This window comes from Alexandromys fortis, unplaced genomic scaffold (assembly GCF_014885135.2).
Source record: "Alexandromys fortis isolate MF-2015 unplaced genomic scaffold, M_Fortis_MF-2015_v1.1 scaffold_146, whole genome shotgun sequence".
Taxonomy (NCBI): domain Eukaryota; kingdom Metazoa; phylum Chordata; class Mammalia; order Rodentia; family Cricetidae; genus Alexandromys; species Alexandromys fortis.
Window position 1 is genome coordinate 2,117,916 of NW_026068042.1, and position 17,162 is coordinate 2,135,077.

The 17,162-nt window shown below is 46.0% G+C and overlaps 1 pseudogene; it reads left to right on the top strand.

The window, feature by feature from the left end:
• Positions 1-1,245: 1,245 nt before the first annotated feature.
• Positions 1,246-17,162, top strand: part of LOC126515915 (60S ribosomal protein L29-like) — a 124,444-nt pseudogene continuing 108,527 nt past the window's right edge.

Below are 17,162 nucleotides of genomic sequence, written 5' to 3' on the forward strand. Positions count from 1 at the left end.
ACATATATATGCCACATGCATGCCAAGTACCCAGAGAGAGGCCTTCAGATTCCCTGGTCCTGGAGTATGGATGGGTGTGAACCACAATGTGGGTTCTGGGAAATGAACCCAGGTCCTCCACAAGAAAAAGCACTCTTAACCGCTGAGTCATCTCTCTATGCCAAGTCCAGCTTTTTAAAATAAATATTTTATTTTTTAATTTTTGAGATTAATATAATCACAACACTTCTACCCTCCTTTTCCTCCCTCCAAAACTTCCCATATTCCCCTCTTCACTTTCATTCAAATTTTTGATCTCTTTTTCACTGTTATTGGATGCATGTATGTATATACATATAACTTATTTACTACATATCATTTACTTGTATGTATGTTTATGTTACGTGTGTGGGAATTTATTAGGCATTCAAGAAACAAACAATTCTAATTTTTGTGAATAAATCCAGAATATTGAAAAACGGAAAATCCTTCACTCATTTTGAAGTGTGTGTGCGTGCGCGTGCAAGTGTGTGCACTTGTGCACATTAGAGGACAAATCTGTGGGCGCAGTTCTTACCTTTACACAGGTTCTGTCGATCAAATTAGGCTTACAAAGTGAGTATACATGAGAATTTTATACATGACTACTGTATTTACATCATTTCCATCCCCCCTCTGCCCCTCCAACTCCTTCCACATTCCTTCCCAACACTCATTTCTGCGGTCTTTTCTACAATTATTATCACACACACACACTATCCACTTAGTGCTGCTTGTATGTACACATGTTTAGGGCTGAACACTAGAGCTGGATAGCCAATCAGGGAACTGGTCCCTGGTGAAAACAGTCATGGATTGCCCCTTGCCTTTCATCTAGAGACGGTGCCCTGTTAAATTTCCCCCACCCACACTGGCTGGTCTTGAGTAGGTATTGTTTAAGCGAACCACGTTGCTGAGCTCCCACGGATGCAGCATCCCCGTCATGTGTGGAAGATGCTGTCTCGCCGCAGGCACTCTGGTCCACCAGCTCTCACAACCATTACACCACATTTCTTGTTATTTCCCTGAGCTTTAGCCATGGGAGTCGCCTTGTAGATGCACCATTTCGGATTGGGCACCCCACGGTCACTTATTCTCTGCAATTTTGACCAGTTCTGGATCTCTGTAATAACCTCTATCAGGTACAAAAGAAGATCCTTTGGTGAGGGAGGAGAGCTGCATTTATCAGTGACATCTCTACCCCCTATTACTCGCAGGCATTACCGAATGGCTTGCGGTGAGAATATCTTAATTTTTTTCTGAATACCTTTTGAACTGTGATGTAATAAATGAGGTCTTGAAACCTGAGGGACAAAACAAATCAAAGTATTATTTGGATAAATTAGTAAGGATCGGCACAGCAAATTTTACCAGCCTCTGTTGCAAGCCGCCCCTCCCCAAACTTGCTGAAGTTGTAGTGAACCCAAGGCCGAGTGCAGGAGATCAATTCACAAATTGCCAGCAGATGGCGCTAGAGCATGTACTGTAATCCAGGCGGTCTGGTCCACCGGAGGCTCATGGATCAGCTAGTCATTGAAGGAGACCTCAGCTGGTGCCTTTAGTGGGTGCCAGATGATCCTGACAACCCTCTCTCCCCTTCTCCCTCTCAGGCCACCACCACTAAGGTCCTAGAGAAAGAGGCTGTCATTTCAGAGTGACTTTGAGAAGTTGGGGACAATGCTAGGAGGCTCACATGGGTGGGAAGCAACTGTCGCACCTGTATTTTTGGCAAACAAATTCTCTTGAAAAGACATAAAAACCTGGGAGGTAGAAGCAGGAGGATCGTAAATTCAAGGTTATCTTTAGCTCTAGAGTGAGTTCAAGGCCAGCCTGGTCAAAATCTGGAACATTGGCTCTGCTGCATACTGGCCTAGCTGTGCCACCTCTCGTCACCAATGGGACCTGTCCCCTTTGGAATTTTCCCAGCCTTGTGGCCTCCAATAGCGTGTAGCTTCTGCTCTCTGGGCAGTCTTCCATTTATTAACAGTTCCCCTGGGATTCAGGGAAGAGAAAGTTAAAGCCAGCCCCGAACCCCAGCGCTGCCTTTGGCAGGAGGAAGGCTGGCAGGCGCAACACTGGAATGGATGGGCTAATTGCGCGGAGGGATTTCCATTTGTCCTGCTGCCAGCCCCGAAGTCACAGTCACTGCTCCAGGAGTGCTTAAGACAGATCCGTACTCTCCTGGACTGGGAAGCAAATATGAAGGCTTGTTATCCAAAGCTGCTGCTCAGATAATACCATTTATTCCAGTGACTGTACTCATCAGTTTCCCAGCACAACAGTAAAATACCGGAGGGAGTTAATTTATGAAGAAAAGAGGTTTGCTTTGGCTTATGGTTCCAGTCCAAGGCTGAGTATGTTGCTCTGGGCCTCTGAGTAGAGCTTGTGGTGGGGCAAGCTGTTCACATTGCAAGTCGGAAAGGAGAGATGAGAGTCCCACCATCCCCTTCCGGGATATGCTCTCAGTGACGTAAGGACCTCCCGGCGGATCCAGGTGCCTCCCAATAAGCCTTATGTCTTGGCGTTTTGGGGGCACATTCATTCAGGAGAAGAGCTAACTGTGGAGGGCAACTTAGTGTCCCTGCAAGTGACAGAGAACAAGCCCCGAAGGAACCCAAGCGAGAGACGCGAAGAGTCGGGCAGTTTCCAAGGTGGGGCAGATGATCGTGGCTTGCTATCCTGGCAGACGGTTAGCTGGGGGAAGTGCGTTGGGAAGGGTCCGAAGGAGGCAAGACAGAAGTCTCGTGTGGCCAGCCTCCCTTCTGCTCCGGGACTAATTCGTACACATTGTTTTGCTGTTCACTCAGTGTCGTGGTGATAGTTCAGTGGAGAGTGACCAGCTTCTGGAGGGACAAGAACAGTCCCGTGAGTGACTAGGTTACTTTAAAAACACGTGCGCTTCTGTTTCCTTTTTAAAACATATTCTTAAATTTAATGTTTAAGAATTCCAGTCATGAATACAATGGATTTTGATCCTACATACTCCATCCCCTGTCCTCCAACTTCCCCGACCCCAACACATCCCCTCCTCAACTTCAAAGTTGCCTCTATTTTCCTATCACTGAAATGGGGGTGCCGCCCGCTTCTAGTATAGCTAGTGCTGCAGTTTGACTTCTGGGTCTGGTGCTGCCTTGTTCCCATCCTGCCTCGTGGCTCTCCAGCTCTGTGAAGTGGAACCTCTCTCCGTCTGGAAAACCTCCCCCAGAACAGGAGACTCACTGGAACTGAGTGGGGAGAACGCTGAGGGACCTTAGAGAAACTCAGCCCCATGACTCGGACATCTGCTTCCCAAGTTGGGGTAGGAGAGGCACACACAGGTGAGGAGCTACAGAAGGTTCTAGAGAACAGCACTGGTCCCACCTGGGGCAGCGACGCTAGACAAATCAGCAGCAGCTGGTAAGAAGATTGTATTGCAGGCCGGAGTCTGGGGAAGCCACGGGATGCTAATGACTTCATTCAGTTCTGTTGCTGTCTGCAAATATATGATGGGAATTTTAATTGTAAACTCACATTGCGGTATCCTCGGACACCGTGCACAAGAGAGTTTAAGAGATTTGTTCAGTTAGAATGGAGATGATCCCAAGTCTCAAGCGGACCAGGAGACTTAAGTTCACTTCACTTGGAGTAAGCATGGTCGTTGTAAAACATACATGATCTGGCTTCCCGTTATGACTCTCTCTCTCTCCCCCCCCATTCCATCTCTCCTCCCCCCGCCATGTGTGTGTGTATGTGTGTGTGTGTGTGTGTAAATGTGACAATGTGGATGTGTGTAGGCCAGAGGCTGTACATCAGTCTGTGTATTGCTGACTTTTCTGTTGATTTGATAAAGTACCACGGCCAAGACAACTGATAGAAGAAAGAGTTTATTTGGTTTATGCACCCAGAGGATAAGCGTTCATCATGGCAGGAAATCATGGCAATAGGGGGCAGTCATGGTGGGAGGAACAGCTGAGAGCTCAAATCTTGAACCTGAAAGCAGGAAGGAGAGAGAGAGAGAGAGAGAGAGAGAGAGAGAGAGAGAGAGAGAGAGAGAGAGAGAGAGAGAGAGAGAGAGAGAGAGAGAGAGGGGATTGGCCTGGTGTGAGTCAGTTCAGTGCAGTTTCTCCAGCAAGGCCACGCCTCCTAAAACTCCCCACACCCCACACAGCACTACCATCTGGGAACTCATCATGCAAATGCCCAAGACTGTGGGAGAAATTTCCCAGCCTAGCCATTGTGAGCTAACTTCCTCAGCTGCTTCTGCACTTAGGGTTTGAGACAGTGTCTAGCTACTGAGCCCGTGTGATCTGCCTGCCATTGCCCCACCGCCCCCAGCTGTCACTCGCTGAGGGTCACAGCCACACACACTGCAGTGCCTTGCTTCTTACATGGGTGCTGGGGATCTGAACTCAGGTCCTCACGCTTCACAGCAAGCCCCTTCCCCACTGAGCCGTCTCCCAAGCCGAATTTAAAATTTTAAAACCATGCATCAGATGTGGCAGCCCAGGCCTGTGATTGCAGAATTTCAGAGGTGCAGGCATGACCAGATCTGGGCCACACAAGACTCTGCTGTTCCGAAGGATGTGTGCCATAGAATATGGTGGACATGGTAGCAGCAATCTGGGGCCAAGTCAACGCTAGGCGTTGTTCATTCATTTGATTTCGTGTGGGAGCCCTTACGAATAATAATGAGCCTAGAGCTCTTTTGAGTCAGCAGCCCCACTGAAGCCGGCAAACACATCGGCTCCTTGTTTAAATGCTACACACAAATGCTTTGTATAAAATCCCAGGGAGTCCCCTGCTCAGGTGGTTCATCTCTGGTTAAGAATTTCTTAATATGAACCACTAACCGTCTCACGTTTCCTGGTGTGAAAGGAGATGTTGAAAGAAGGCTGTCTTTGTGGTTTAAGATAGGGAGAGACGAACTGTCAACATCTTACTGCTTTTACGGATTCCCTTCCCACGGAGAGATGTGCAAACAATTCCAGTGTGGGGACAGGAACTGTGATGGCTACTGTGTTTGCTGATCTCCTAATGATTGCTTCAATGCAACGTGTGTATTTCTTTGCTGCTTCTTGAGGAAGCCCGTGGTAGAAGAATTTGGTTGGGCACATCGGGCAGTTCATAGTCTCTACACTGCAGTGTGTGCCGAGCCTGTAGCTGCGGAAACCGGCCCAGGGCTAGGTAGTTCTTAGACTAGTTGTGTCTTCCTACTTAAGCTGGCAAAATGGACTTTCTTGCTACAGTTTCTAGAAATTTCTAAGTGACAATGTTTCACAAATGTAGCGTTCTTATTTGTGCTCAGCGCCTCACTGCAAGTACCTGTTTGCTGATGAGCTGTTTTCTGTGAGCAAGCGATTTTCTATTTTCTCACCACTGTCCTGTGCGAACACTTAACTCGGAAACTGTGAAAGGAAGGACAATGGCTTCACGTACCCCCTCCCTCCTCCTGTCCTGGGAACTCTTCCTCTGGGAATGTGTACACATATCTAGTCCCTTCCTTATATAGCGAGGAGGAAAAACCAAAGCACAGCTCCACCAAAGCCAAACTTGGTGTGTAACAGGCTCCCAGACCTTAGTCCAACTGCCGCCATGTTGGAAGCATCATTCTGACCTTAACACCCAGCACGCAGGCCTCAATACTTGCCCAAAAAGGAACAAAGACCTAATCCATCAAAGACCCGGTCTGTAGTTCCAGGAAAGTCCTGAAGTGTATTAACTTTGATTTTTTGACTTCTGTAGTTCTGCTTCTTGCTAACTGAAGTGTGACAAACAGGACGTGGTTTTTATGCATAAAAGACAAAAGGGTGTAAGGCTTTGAGCAGCCTGATCTGGGCAAGTTCCCCGTGTAGCCACCAGCTTGCAGCTTCTTTTTGACTTTAAGAGTATCTGTGTAACCCCAGGCAACTTAGACAACAAAGAGGACCCTAAGAGAGACATACATGAATCTACATAGGAAGGAGAAAAAGACAAGATCTCCTTAGTAAATTGGGAGCATGGGGGTCACAGGAGAGGGTAGAAGGGGAAGTGGAGGAAGGAAGGGAAACAGAGAAAAATGTATAGCTCAATAAAAACAATAAAAATTCAATATATAATAAAAATTCAGTTATATTATAAAAAAGAGTGTCTGTGTAGTGGTCACTGGTGGGTATTTATCGGGCTCACTTATAGAGCACAGGTGAGGGCGTCTTGCAGGAACGTTGGTGACCCTGAAGCAGCCTTACCCCTGGAGAGTCCCATCCCAGCATGAGTGATGTCCCTATGACTGCATGGATGGAGGTCTCTTCTGCTAACCCTTCCTACTCTGTATACTCTAGCACCTCCAGAGACCAGGAGTCCATGGGCAATCGAGACAGAATTTTATACAGCTAGCTGGGAAATGCAGGGGGGAGTGACTGAGATCAGATGAGGGGCAGTGACCAGCCCTACACCCCTCCTTCTTGGAGGGAACATCACAGTCAACAGGCTGGATCTTGAGGATCTTTTTCAAGAGTTCATAGCTGTTCCAATGACAATAATGGCTGCTGTGCCCTGAGGCCATTGCCCCACAAACCTCCCCATGGGACAAGGCCTCTGCTCAGAAATCCAGCCACCATTTTCTTCCCCCATTTAACTTGGAGACTTTTTTCAGTAGTTCAGTGCCATTTCTGTCAAGGTTGACTGGGGTTTTTAAGTCCCTGTCTGCAATCTTGTAAATCAGGCAGATTTGGACTCAAAGCATGTCTCTCCGAGGTAGGGAAGGATTGGGTCATAGTGGCCCAGGATGTGCGACTAGCTTGCTGTCCTGTGCAGAACATTTTGTTTGAACAAGATTTTGGGTGGGATGCTATGAAGCACATGTCGTCTGGCTTGAGCCAGAACAAGGTGAACTCTCTGTGTGTTCAGGCTCTGTAAGTTGGTGAAGATTCTGTTCTGTTGATCTGTTGGGGTTGGACCCCTTGCAGGCAGGCTCTGCTCTCAGATGCGCTCCTAAGCACTGCTGGGCTCAAGGCAGAATTCTGTCAACCCTTGGAGTCGGCCTACTTGGTGGATGGATCATGATTATGCCTACCAGGCCACCAGTCACCACCCTCGCCCCCCACCCCACCCCGTCGGCATCAATGAGAAATAAATATTACCAAACCACAGCTTTAAAGAAGGGAGTTTGGGAGGTGCTACGTTTGTGCTTTTGTACGATTGATACTGGCTGGGATGTGGTGGTTTGCAGATTTTCTGCTCAGTTCAACCCACAGCTCTTGAGTAAATCTATATTTTCTTAGAAAATTGTGACCCCGGGCTGGAGAGATGGCTCAGAGGTTAAGAGCATTGCCTGCTCTTCCAAAGGTCCTGAGTTCAATTCCCAGCAACCACATGGTGGCTCACAGCCATCTGTAATGGGGTTTGGTGCCCTCTTCTGGCCTGTAGGCATACACACAGACAGAATATTGTATACATACTAAATAAATAAATAAATATTAAAAAAAAAAAGAAAAGAAAAGAATATTGTAACCTGGGCCTGGAGAGATGTCTGGGTTCAGTTCCTAGCATCCACATGGTGGCTCACAACTACCTGTATGTGTGGTTGCAGGGGACTTCTTTTACTCTACGCAGGTGCCTGTGCACACAAGGTGAACAACAACCCACTCAGGCATACACATAAAATAAAATCAGTACTTTTTTAAAGTGAAAATTTTGACCTGTCTGATTTCCTGCCTCACATTTGCTTGTTTGTTTGCTCATTTATTTGTGAGACAGGGTCTCACAGTAGCCCTGGCTGTCCCAGAACCCCTTGACTTGATCTTGCACAATTCCCCTGTCTCTGCCCCTTGAGTATGAGAGAACATGCATGTACCACTGTGTCTGATCCTAATCCACTTTCTAGCGATGTGGAGGACAGAGGCCTGCTCTCATAGTTTTGTTTTCATTAGACTCGGATCTTAGACTCTGCTAACTCTTACTCCTTTGTAACTTTCTTTTTATCTATTCGCCATGCCTTTCCCGTCATGCATCTCAATCCCATTCATGTCCCTGTCACTTCGTATTTGCCCTCTGCCCTTACAATCTCCCCCAAAATAAAATAAAATAGAATAGAATTTAAGAGAAAATAAAGAAGAAGAAAAAATAAGTCACCAAAAGGGAAAAATCAGTCTTGTCGTGGAAGCTGAAGTGTGACACAGTGGGTCACACAGTAAACCCTTTTGCCCGTGTATCTTTACTTGCAAGTGTCCATTGCAAAGAATCTGGTCTGGTTTGAGGCCTCTGGTTTCTGCTATACCATCGATGCTGGGCCCTCACTGGGGCTCCTCTTTAATATCCTGCTATTGTTCTGGGTCATGGAGATCCTGCAGCTTTGGGTCTGCAGGTCAGATCTCTTCACCAGCAGATCATAGATATGGGGTGGATGTTGGGCTTGGGCCAACACATAACTGAAGCATAATTAATAAAAACTCAGAGACAAAAATTGGGGATCAACCTAAAGGTCAGAAAAGCAAAACAGCCAGTCGTTGGCTCTTACCTCAACCTCAGTTCGAAATGGCGATCCTGCCTCCAGGAATCTCAGAATGAGACTGAGCCTGAGAGCTCTCTCCTCCAGTCTTATAATCCTTTCTAGTTCTAGAATTAAGGGTGTGCACCACTGGGATTAAAGGCATGCACTGCCTGATTTCTATGGCAAACTAGTGTGGCTACTGGGATTAAAGGTGAGCGTCATCTGTTGCCTGGTTTGTAAGGCTGGTTGGTGTGGCTGTTTTACTTTTCTGATCCTCAGACAAGATTTATTTATTAAAATACAAATGAAATGCCACTACACATAACTCTGGTTCTGGACCTGGGTAGTTGCAGGGTTGGTCAGCCCTCAGCTCTCCCTTGTCCTTACCACTGGAGTGAACGCTCCTGCATTGCCCTGGCTAGTTTACCCCTTGTGACAATGAGCAAGGGGCAGGGCCAGTTCTCCCACACCTGCACTTTCAGGGACAGCTCTACTGTGTTTCCCAGGTGTGGTGTAGGGGTCACTCTCCTGAGTGCTGCGGCTGACGAGGGATAGGGACAGCTCTCTCACCCACCTCAGGCATTGATGGGTTGGGGGGAGGTATTTTTTCCTCAACCCTGATGTTACATTCTACATGGGTAATGGGGACATCTCTCCCATGCTCTCAACTTCGGGGCTAGCTCACCCTCACCTCCACCTACAGGATGGTTCTATTGTGCTGCCCAGGTAAGGTGCAGGGCCTGCTCTCCTGCTAATTCTTACTCTTATCTTAAAATTTGCAGATAACATTTTTGAGGGGATGGGGGGGGCAGGATCTCAATGTAGCCCAGGCTGGCTCTGCACTCACTAAGTCACTGAAAATAATCTTCTGATCTTGCTGCCTCCTCTCCTCCATGCAGGGGTTGCAGGAGTGTGCCACAGGTTTACATGGTGTTGGAGTGGAACCCAGGGCTTTGTGCACGCTAGACAAGTGCTCTAGCAAGTGAGTTGCATTTCCAGCCTCCACTGTGGAACTTTTTAAAGACATAAGCCCTTTTTAACTTAGAAACAATTTTAAGCAAATATTTTATGCTGTATGCTAATTTTATAAAGTAGGGAATGGTTTCGTCATGATAAGCCTGCATCTAATGCCCTTTGATCATGTTCTGTCCCCACCAGCCTCGCGTGTCCCTCCTGTTGCTGTTCTTCCTCTTCCCAAATAGTCTCCATTCTCATCTCTTGTCTATTTTTAAAGCCTAGATTTTGCACTTAAAGAAGGTGACATTTGTCCTGGTCTGGCTCCGTTCATCGTCCTACCAACCATATGATTTTATTCTTCTTTGTGCCCCAGTGATACTCCATTGTGTATGTGGGCCACGTTTCTTTATCTGCTCTTCTGTGGGCAGGCATGCAGGCTGGCTCCATAAGATGGGAACTGTCAACATCGCTGCAATACACCTGGGCATGCAGAGTCCCCAGCGTATGCTATCTGGGTTCTTATGGTCCTGAGGGAGGGTGGTGTAACCGAATCCTATGACAAGTTCTATTAGAGTTTTGAGGAACCTCCATGCTAATTTCTATGGTGTCTTCACTCTCTCACGCTTCTACCAGCAGTGACTAAGGGATCTTTTCTCATTAGCATTTTATTCTTATGTTTTCTGATGGGGTGAGATGGAATATCAGTGTAGTTTTAAATTTGCATTTCCCTGATGGCTAAAACCATGGAACGTGTTTTATCTTTTTAATAGCCATTTCCACTTCCCGCTTTGAGAAGTGTCGGTTACATTGCTCTTGTTGGCTCTCTGGGATGAACTTTGGTTTGTCATTGGGACATTATTAATGTGGGATGTCTTTCTGTTTATGTGTTGCTCTTATTGGTTAATGAATAAAGCTGCTTTGGCCTATGGCAGGGCAGAATATAGCCAGGCTGGAAGAGATATATAGAGAGAGTAGGCTGAGTCAGGAGATGCTATGTAGCTCCCAAAGGAGACAGACGCTGGAACCTTACTCAGTAAGCCACAGTCTTGTGGTGGTACGTAGATTAATAGAAATGGGTTATTTTAAGATGTTAGAACTAGCTAGAAATATTCCTGAGTTATCGGCCAAGCAGTGTTGTAATTAATATAGTTTCTATGTGATTATTCGGGTCTGGGAAGCCGGGAAACGAATGAGCAGTCTCTGTTTACATATTATGAAGAAGGGATAGACATTAGTTCTTCCACAGAAAAAATTCTTACAACAGTATTTCATTGTTTACTTGAAAGTTTCTAGGAGATTAGATCTTAAATGCCTTCACCCCCAACACATGTACACACATATGCATGCACACATACATATTCATGCACACACACTCATGCACCAATTACTGTGTGTGGTGACAACTGCGTTCATCAGTTTGGTTGTGGCAGTTATTGCATAATGTGCCTCAAATCCTAACATTGAATATTTTGTTGTTGTTGTTGTTGTTGACAAGGTCTTACTGTGTGACCCTGATTCACTTGAAACTTGAAATATAGACTAGACTGGCCTTGAACTCATGGAGATTCAGCTGCTTCTGCCTCCAAAGTGCTGGGATAAAGGGCTTTCCTCACTATGCTTGGCATAAATTTATTTATTTTATGTGTGTGTATGTGTGCGTGCGCTTGCGCACGCAACAAGTGCATGCAAATGCTGAAGAGACCAAAAGAGGGCATCAGTTCCCCTGGAACTGGAATTACAGACTGTTTCGAGCTGTTTGATGTGAGTTCTGGGAACAAACCTTGGCTTCTCTGCGAGAATAAACTCGCTCTTAACTACTGGCCATCTCTTCAGCCCATGATGTCGAATATCTTGGATGCATTCAATTTTGTTGTTTAACTACATTGTCTTAGTTGTTAGTATGAAGAGACACCATGATCAAGGTAGCTTATTAAAGAAACAGTTTAAATGGGGGCTTGTTTGCAGTTTCAGAGGGTTACTTCATGATCGTCATGGCCAGGATCATGGCAGCAGGCAGGCAGACATGGCCATGGAGTAGCAGCTAAGAGCTCACATTTGACTGGAAAGTTGTAAGGAGAGAGAGAGAGCGAGACAGAGAGAGACAGACAGAGACAGACAGACAGAGAGACAGAGACAGACAGAGACAGGGACCGATAGAGACTGATAGAGAGACAGAGAGATACAGAGACAGAGAGAATGGGCTTGGTGTGAGCTTCTGAAATCTCAAAGTCCAGCCCTAGTGATACACCTCCTCCAACAAGGCCACACACCTCCTAGTCTATCTCAAAGAATTCACCAATGAGGAACCAAACATTCAAATATATGAGCCCTATGGAATAGTTCTCTCTCTCTCTCTCTCTCTCTCTCTCTCTCTCTCTCTCTCTCTCTCTCTCTCCAGATTCTATGAGAAAAACACATCCTCTAGTCTTTCTGAGCCAGGCGTGGTGGTTTGCATGCCCCCAAAGGCTCATGTATTTGAATGCTTGGTTCCTCATTGGTGAACTTTTTGAGATGATTAGAAGGTATGACAACAAGGTCTTGTTGGGGAGGTGTGCCACTGGGGGTTGACTTTGAGGTTTCAAGAGCCCATATAGGCCAGGTGTCTCTCTTTCTTCCTGGTCAGGATGCAGAGCGTGTGGAGAACCATTCCTGCCCTGATGACCGTGGACTAACCTCTGGAACTGTAAGCAAGCCTACAGTTAAATGCTTCCTTTTGTAGGAGTTGTCTCGGTCATGGTGTGTCTTCACAACAATAGAACACTAAGACACCAGGCTTATTCCATTTAACATGATGATCTCCAGTTCCATCCATCCTGCAAATGGCAGAATTTTGGTTTATGTCCAAACAAATCCATTGCCTGTATATATGGATAACATTGAGTTTATCCATTTGCCCATCGATGGACATTTGGCTGTTTCTGCCTTTTGGCTACTGATGACACAAGAGGACCATGTGACAACTTTTAGGATGCTTGGAAGCATCCTTGCACATCACACAGTGAGGGACAGTGGCGATTCTAGCAGATCTCTGGGAGTAGGGGAGAAGAAAGTCCAACCGATTGGCAAGCACCAGGACAGCTTTGCCTTATTTTTTTACTGCCCTCGATTCTTAAGATTAATTAGACAGGCTTAATCCACACGAACTGGCAATATTTCTCAGCTCTACCTTGATTCACAGTTACCATTACCAACTCTCAGCAGACCAGCAGAGCCCTAGAATTTCTTTTCATTTGTAGACTTGCCTTTTATAAAACATTTGTCTTTATTTTGATAGATTCTTGTTCAAGTCAACTTTCCTCAAGCAATCCACATTGAATTTCTACAAATAAACCACATTTCCTGTCACTTAGGGAGCCAGAAACTCAAAGGCAGAGGAAACCCTGAGGCTTGAGCTTCAGTTTCTCCAGCAGCCTCCTTTTCTCAGTGGTGGTACATTCCGAGGCTGTCCTACGGAGACCTTTTTCTCGATGAAAAATAGGAGCTGGCCTATTTTCCCCTATTAAATTTTGATATATTCTTTTCATTAATTTAAAATACCTGTACTCAGTGCTTTTGAGATTTCTCTCTCTTTCCTTTTTGATCCAATAAAAAAAAATGTACTCTAGCAAGAAACAGTCAAACAGACTATATACGCCAAGACCCACAGGCCGGTTGTTTGGACCAATATATGTCATTTGATTTTAATGAGCCTCTCCCTGTGCATTTGTTAGAACATCACTGTAATTTTTAGAGACTAGCCCATGTGGAAGCTGAGGTGAGGATCAGAGAGTCACTTGCCCCCAGAGGGAACTTTCTGAGTCTTCCTCATCCTCCATGTCTTAGTGATTTAGGTTTGTACTATGGTCTCAGGGAATAAACAAATCCTGATGAGGAGCCTTCACTGTAGGAGAAGGTGGAAAGGCCACAAACCCCAAGGTGATTTTCTTTGCTGCTGGTGATTTAGTTCGCTATCAAGACGTTCCTAATATGGTTTTAGACATATTGTCTCACATCAAATTCCAGCTGAGAACTAAGTCATAATGGCTAATGGTTTTCTTTTCTTTCTAGCCTCAGGTTCCAGTTTCTAGTTTTGTGACGAATGGCAAGAGCATAACAAAAGAAACAGGTACCCATGGATTAAATGTTCCTGCCATCTCTCATAGTTTGACTATGAAATGCTGTGTGTGTTTGAACACTGATTTTAGAGGTTGTGGAAGGGGTGAGTAACGGAGAGCCCAGCCTGTAAGCTCGTCCCCATTTTCTGTCTTTACTTCCTGTTATGTAGGGATAAGATTGAGACACTAGCCGCCTCACAAACCTACCATCACAGAACCGAACAGGACCAGCCCTTCCCTGCCATGATAGGCGATATCCCCTCAGATGGTGAGCCAAAATACACCTCTCTTCACTGAAGATGCTTCCTTTTTTTAAAAAGAAATTCTTTTATGTGTATGGTTGTGTGATGGATAATTTTCTGTGAACTTGACACAAGTTAAAGTCATCTGAGAGGAGGGAACCCCAATTAAGAAATGCCTTGGAAAGATCAGGCACTAGGCAAGCCTGTAGGACATTTTCTTAATTAGCTATTGATGGGGGAGGGCCCAAGCCATTGTGGGCGGCCATTCTTGGGCTGGTGGTCCTGGGTTCTATAAGAAAGCAAGCTGACATTTTGGTTAATGTCCCTGGGAGACCCGCTCTTTTCTGAGGGGAGACAGAGAGGGGGTGGATTTGGGGGAGAGGAGAGGTAGAGGGGAGAGACTAGAGGAGGGGAGGAAGGGGAAACTGAGGTCAGAATGAGAGAAGAATTAAAAGAAGGTATACTGGAAAATAAATAGTTCCCTCCCAAAAGAAAGAAAGCAGGCTGAGGAAGCCATGGTGAGTAAGCCAGTCAGCAGCACCCCTTCATAGCCTCTGCATCAGCTCCTGCCTCCAGATTCCTGCCCTGTTTGGGTTCCTGTCCTGACTGCCTTTGATGATGAACAGTGATGTGGAAGTGTAAGCCAAATAAACCAAATTCCTCTCCAAATTGTGTTGGTTATGGTGTTTTATCACAGAAGGAGAAACCCTAACTAAGACAAGTTGGTGCCAGGAGTGGGGGTGTTGCTGTGCCAGACCTGACCATGGTTTTGTGGGGACTGTAGAAGGACTTTGAAACTTTCTGCAAGAAAATCCATTGCTGGTTCGGGGCTTGCTGAGCTGCTCTGTGGGAGCTTGGGAGATAAGAGTGTTGAGGGCAATGCAGAAGATGGAGATCTGGCTTGTGAAGTTTCAGAGAAAACTTTAGACACCATTGGGGCCATTTGTTATTTTGATTGAAGATCCTGTGGTTCTGGTTCGCTGGGGCTGAAGGATCAGCTGTGTTTAACAAAACATCAGAACTACTGAAGTGAAGCCTTGGCTCTGCTGGGGCACCCACTGCTGGTCGGCTGGAGCTGAGAAACTAGCGGTGACTGAGAAGAGACCAGCATCGCTGAGGTGAAACCTTCTGGGAAGTGTTTCCTGAGAGTCAGCACACAGAATCTGTGGTCCAGAGGTAGCCAAGGTTGTACCTTATGCTGACAGCTGAACCTGGTAGAGTAAGAGTCACCCGGGCGGTACTGGTTTTGAAAGCATGAAGGGGTCATGGAGAGTGGCTGAGTCTTGACGCTGTGAGAGCCCAGAAGAGTCCATTGGTGAAGGTGCAGCCTCTGTGGCAGTTGACAGCCCAGGACTGAAGGTGGTCATGCAGAGAAGTTGAGGCCTGGCACCACGAAGAGAGCCTATGAGGAACTTGATGAAAGTGTGGCCCAGTTGCAGCAGAAGACCCTAGCACTTTGGAGACGCCAGGACCACAGGACAACAGCAGCAGCGGTGGAGTGGAGGTAGCCAGCGTCTAGAAGGCAAGCTATGAGCGCTACAGAGGATGTGGCCAGAGAAACGACCTAAGCCCCTTGGAAAAACCCAGAAGATGGTGAGAGAATCCCAGATATTGGATTTTGAGTTATTTACACTTTTGGAGTTTGGTTTTGCTTTGATTTGTGACTGTGCTCTGGTTCTTCCCTCTTGGAATAAGAAAGTATTTAGTTTATTTTTGATTTTACAGGAGCCCACAGTTGTGAGACTTTAAATTTTAAAAGGCTTTGGATTGTAAGAGATTGGCTATTTCAAGGAGATTGAAATTTTAATATGTTTGAATGCATAAAAACAGTGGAATTTTAAAAATAATTTGTATTTTTAATATAAGATCCTGGGGTCGAATGAAAAAAAGCAAGGTTGTGATTTAACAGTGATGTGTTTGTGTGCCAAGTGGAGGAGAGGACGTCAATTGCATTGGGTAGTTTTATGTCAACTTGACACAAGTAAGTCATCTGAGAGGTGGGAATCCCAATTCAGAAAATGCCTACATAAGATTGGTCTGTAGGGAAGCTTGTAGGACATTTTCTTAATTAGTGACTGACAGGGAGAGCCCAGACCATCGTGGGTGGTGCCATCCCCGGGCAGGAGGTCCTGGATGCTGTAAGAAAGCAGGCTGAGCAAGTCATGGGGTCAAGCCCTCTGCATCAGCTCGTGCCTCCAGGTTCCTGCCCTGTTTGAGTTCCTATTCTGACTTCCTTTGATCATGAGCAGTGATATGGAAGTGTAAGCTGGATAAATCCTTTCTTCCCCAACTTGCTAGTTGGTCACAGTGTTTCACTGCAGCAATAGAATCTTAGCTAAGACAGGGTGGTTTGCCTGCATGTATTTCTTTTTTTTTTTTTTTAAATTTTCTACGATTTATTTTATTTTAATTTTTATTTTAAGTGCATTCATGTGAAGGTGTCAGATCCCCTGGAACTGGGTTTTCAGACAGTTGTGAGCTGCCATGAGGGTGTTGGGAATTGAACCCGGGTCCTCTGGAAGAGCAGTCAGTGCTCTTAACGGCTGAGCCATCTCTCTAGCCCCTGCCTGCATGTATTTCTGATACCATGCTAACGCCTGCTGCCAGTGGAGGCCAGAAGAGGGCACCAGCTTTCCTGGAACTGGAGTTGCAACCAGTTGTGAGCCTTCATGTGGATGCTGGGATTCAAACTCAGGTCCTCTAGTCCTTAAGTTGCTTTTTGTCAGAAATAGCGAACATCCCATCTTTTGGGTTTGTGTCGCATCCCTTCTCGTTCCCTCCTTCTCTGTGTTTGACTGTAGTGTGTACCCAGGGAGAGAGCCAGTGACTGATTTAGAATCTGATCCCCTAGGCTGGGCTCTCCCACTAACTGTTTGCGTCAATTCGAGCAAGTTATTCGACTTATCTATCAATTTGTTTGTCTGTAAAATTACAACAAAATTTCCTGCTTGTCATGAGGATTGCGGTAACAGAAAATGTTTAATTTGGTCCTCGTAAAAGGTACTTACTTATCTGAGTGTTGTTGAATACCCCTCGAAGTCCAAAACACATGTGAGGATCCCCTAATTGAGTGTTTATGTCACCGGATATCATGGAGACCACAGTGATGCATGTGGTCTTGTCTTCCAGGGCAGCATAATAGAGACAAATGGGGCAGTCTCAAGTTCAAATGGGAAAACTGCTGGCTGTAAGGATGCCAGACACTCCGAGGCAGCCGGAATAGAACGAACTGGAACTGGCCGCTGAGAAATGAGATTCTAAGACAAGAACAGCTGTTCAGAACACATCTTAGTTGACAATAATTACTGCCTTGCATTGGAGGCTAGCAAGAGTTTACCTTCTTTAAAATTTGGGTAGGTGCCCAGCAGACATGTCTGGGATTCCCATAACCAGCCATGCACACTG